This window comes from Podarcis cretensis (assembly GCF_951804945.1).
Source record: "Podarcis cretensis genome assembly, chromosome: 2".
Taxonomy (NCBI): domain Eukaryota; kingdom Metazoa; phylum Chordata; class Lepidosauria; order Squamata; family Lacertidae; genus Podarcis; species Podarcis cretensis.
Window position 1 is genome coordinate 127,750,407 of NC_137171.1, and position 4,654 is coordinate 127,755,060.

Sequence of the window (4,654 nt, forward strand, 5' to 3'; positions counted from 1 at the left end):
TATTGGATGGAGGACACCTGACTCACTAGCAGAACATGTGAGAAGGATCTAGGGGTCTTGGTGGATAACAAGCTGGAGAGGAGTCCAGAGTGTCTATTTCTCTCCCTCTGAAAAATGCAAAGCAGCCCATTTCTGAGAGAGGAGGGAATTCCTGGAGAAGTGGGCGGAGGAATTATTTCCCCCTCTTGTGCTTGGCAATTGTTCCTCCTTCACAAACAGCAATGCGTTCCTCCCAGCAGACGTTGGATGCATTTCTGTGTGTTCCCATTGACTGAATGGGGGCTTAGCAAGCTTTAGTGAAGGTTTCCGCAAGTATTTGCCTCCAGTTGACCCTCATGGTTTCACAGATGAGCCGTTGACAATCTCTCTCTCCTTGCTTGGAGGAAAATGACCCTTCTGTTTGGGCTGGGTGTTCCTCAATATGCAGATGACACCCAGCTCTACCTCTCTTTCAAATCAGAACCAGTGAAGGCGGTGAAGGTCCTGTGTGAGTGCCTGGAGGCGGTTGGAGGATGGATGGCGGCTAACAGATTGAGGTCAAATCCTGACAAGACAGAAGTACTGTTTTTGGGGTACAGGGGGCGGGCTAGTATGGAGGACTCCCTGGTCCTGAATGGGGTAACTGTGCCCCTGAAGGACCAGGTGTGCAGCCTGGGAGTCATTCTGGACTCACAGCTGTCCATGGAGGCACAGGTCAATTCTGTGTCCAGGGCAGCTGTTGACCAGCTCCATCTGGTATGCAGGCTGAGACCCTATCTGCCTGCTGACTGTCTTGCCAGAGTGGTGCTCTAGTTATCTCCTGCTTGGACTACTGCAATGTACTCTACGTGGGGCTACCTTTGAAGGTGACTCGGAAACTGCAATTAATCCAGAATGCGGCAGCCAGACTGGTGACTGGGAGCGGCCGCCGAGACCATATAACACCGGTCTTGAAAGACTTACATTGGCTCCCAGTACATTTCCGAGCACAATTCAAAGTGTTGGTGCTGACCTTGAAAGCCCTAAACGGCCTCGGTCCTGTATACCTGAAGGAGCGTCTCCACCTACATCGTCCAGACCGGACACTGATGTCCAGCTCTGAGGGCCTTCTGGCGGTTCCCTCACTGTGAGAAGCCAAGTTACAGGGAACCAGGCAGAGGGCCTTCTTGGTGGTGGCACCCGCTCTGTGGAACACCCTCCCTTCAGATTTGAAGGAAATAAGCAGCTATCTTATATTTCAAAGACATCTGAAGGCAGCCCTGTTTAGGGAAGTTTTTAATATTTAGTGCTGTATTGTTTTTAATACTCGATTGGGAGCTGCCCAGAGTGGCTGGGGAAACTCAGCCAGATGGGTGGGGTATGAATAAATGAATGAATAAATAAATAAATAAATAAATAAATATTATTCCAGCTCCAGAATTCTAAGATGCTGGGGCAAAGAATAATAGAAATGTAGACTTTGGAGATCCCTCCAAAGCTCATCTAGTCCACGCCCCTGCGATGCAGAACTCCCAGCTGAAGCATCTTTCGCAGGTGACCATCCACTTATTCTGGATGCTTCTGAATGCCCCTTCCAGGGAGCGGGGGGTGGCAGGTGGGGGCAGAGACTAGTGATTCTGTTTGGGGTTCCTGCTTCCTTCTGAATCTCATCTAGTCCAATGGCCTGTGTGATAGGAATTTTATGGTCTTAGATGTATGGTAATGTTCATAACCGCACATACATGGATCAGCACAGGGAGGCCACCCTGGAACCATTTTGATTCCTAAACTGAGCAAATGTTTTCTCCGCAAGGTCAAAGTGGAAAAGCCTCCCCATTGTCTCTTCCTTCACAAATCCTGTCTTAAGAGTATGTCTGTGTTTGAATAGGGTGTGAGCCTGTGACCTGGCCCAGGAACTAAGTATTTACCACTGCAAAGGAATGGCCAGGATCCCCAGGTGCATCAGCCTTGTCCCTCCTCCCAGGCAGCTGCACCTGGACAGGTGAAAGCTGTTGTGAAGCAGGAGGGCAAGGGGTTAAATAGGCCGCAAGGTTACCATAGTTTTTTCAAAGAATCTGGGGACACTTTTTTTTTTTTTGAACAGAGAAAAAAAAGTTATTAAAAAGAAGAAGTAATATCTTCTCTTCTGTGGTCTCCTCTGTTGTGCGGCCTTCCTCTGGGCCTCAGCAGAAAAAAGACAGTCAGGAATTGAGAAATTACACAAAACAAATGAAATACCGTGAAAATCCCTGAAACGAGAAGTAATCGATTAGAAATATTATCTTATAGAATTAAACTAAATAATAAAAATCAAAAAGTTTAAGGAAAAAATTAGAAAAACCTTGGTTGGGGCTCCCCTCTTTTTTCTCCTTCCTCTTTCTCTCTCCTCCTCCTCCTCCTCCTCCTCCTCCTCCTGGCGTCGGCTCCGGGGTTTTCATGGCCCCAGAGCCAAGCAGTCAGCCAGGTGGCCAGTCGATCTCGCTGCCGGCTCGATTTGGGTCACAGGGGGTTGTAAGTGGTTCCCCCAGTTGACGCGGCAGGTGCCCCCGGTTCCCCCTCGGCAGCGGCAGCGGCAGTCTCAGCAGCCCGGAGCCAGCCTGGTAGCGCGGTTGGCTCTGGCTGGCTTCTGGAGCTGCTCGCTGCCGTGGCGCCCGCCATTTGGCCTCGCCAGAGGTCCTCATGTGATGTGTCTTGTGCCCTTGAACCAATCATGCAACATTCATTCCCTACTAATAAATCTACAACACTTAAAATATAAATCCGGGGACATTAAATGAAATCTGGGGATATTCCGGGGACGGATTTTGTCCAGGGACAGATTGTCACAGTCCAGTTCATGGGTGATTGAAGTTCCAGCTGGGGATGTCGGGACCGGGGGCAAGATGGCGGGGTGGGAGCAGGAATGGGGGTCCAGAAGCCAGGGTCCAAGGATCAAGAAGCAAGGAGCCACAAAGTCAAGGGTCTGAGGGTCGAGAAGCAAGGAGTCAAGAAGTCAAGGGTTCGAGGATCAAGAAGCAATGGCATCATTGCTACATCACTGACATGTCACCAAAGGGGAGGGGGAGACAGGGGTTACAGTAGTTCAACCTTGGCAAACAGGTCCAGACAAATCCTTGGTACCAGATTAGCAGAAGGGCAAGACCCAAGTATAAGATGAGGATAGGCAAAGACCTCTGAAGTCCCACCACCCAAAGCACAATAGAACTTCCTTTGCGTGTCTGGCCCCTTGGCAAGTCCAGTGGTGGGATTAGGCTCTCCTTGGCCAACAATCAGCTCAGCAATTGTCAGCTCCGGGCACTTCCTGGGGTTGCATACAAGTCCTCACGCTTGGGGAGGTGGCAGGGAAATGAGTTGTTTTTCCGAGGGCAAAATAGTGTTGAAGTGGAGGAGACTGGCAAAGGAGTTGATTTTATCTTATTTTTAAAGCTAGGTAACTTCCCTGAACTTCCAACTACCCCACAATTGCACTCATTTCACACTCTAGCAAAGTTATGCTTAAAATTCTACAGGGCAGGCTTAAGCAGTATGTGGACCGAGAACTCCCAGAATGCCTGGAAACATCCTGGGAGCCAATGTAGATCTTTCAAGACCGGTGTCATGTGGTCTCGGCGGCCGCCCCCAGTCACCAGCCAGGCTGCCGCATTCTGGATTAATTGCAGTTTCCGGGTCACCTTCAAAAGTAGCCCCACGCAGAGTGCATAGCAATAGTCCATAGAATCAGTGAGCTGGAAGGGGTCCCACGGGTCATCTAGTCCAACCCCCTGAAATGCAGTGATCTGGGGGTGGGGGGGCCCACTAGGGGGCGCATTGGAAGATGGCCGACAATACCATCTCTCCACCCACACGGGGTAATGAAGAGGCTGTTATGGGAGTAGACAGCCTCCCTTGCTGCCCCAAGGAAATGGGGAACACTGCCCTTGCCTGGTTTTTCAGCACCTATTATTCTCCGCATATTGTAAAAGTGCAACGATCCTTAATTTATCTGTGCTTATATTACCAATAAAAAAAGTTTGTGCGCGCTTATTCCAAACCTGCCGAGGAGTCCAGTTCATTTTGCTGAAGTATTTTGCCGAAGGTTCCCATTCTTCTTTAAAGTCACAGTGGTCCTTATCACGCAGTAGTTTGTGCGTCCATTTCTACAACCCAGCCCCCCAAGCCTGGGCAGCAGGACTGCGGCTGCCTGCCGTGTGGGGCGCAGGGTCTCCTCGGAGGCGGCGAGGGCGCAAGACCTGGAGGACCGAAGGAGGAAGGCGAAGGGCGAGGCAGGGGGGGGGGCAGGCAGGGGCGCAGCCTGGGTTGTCAGCCCCCGGGGCAAGGCAAGTAATTTGCGCCCCCTAACCCGTGGATCTGCGCCCCCTAACCCCCACGGGGGCCAGGGAGGGGCGGAGGGAGCCGCTGCTCCTCTGCCTGTCACTCCCAGGTGAGTAAGGTCGTCTCCCCTGAACAGGATCTGACCAGCCACGCCGCGAGCGACTGGTCCCTTCTGGTTCGCCACGTCCTTGCGCCGGGGACATCTGCGGGGGAGGGAACTGAAGGCGTGGAGGCTTTGCCAAGGGCGCCTTCCTCTTGACACGTGTCTCCCTCTCGTCCCCAGTTCGGGCTCATTCAAAGTCCACGACTTTGCCTTGGGCAAAGGCTGCCCTCCAATCGGAGCGCCGGGCCGGCCAGCGGGGGCCGGATTTGCCTGGACCGGGCA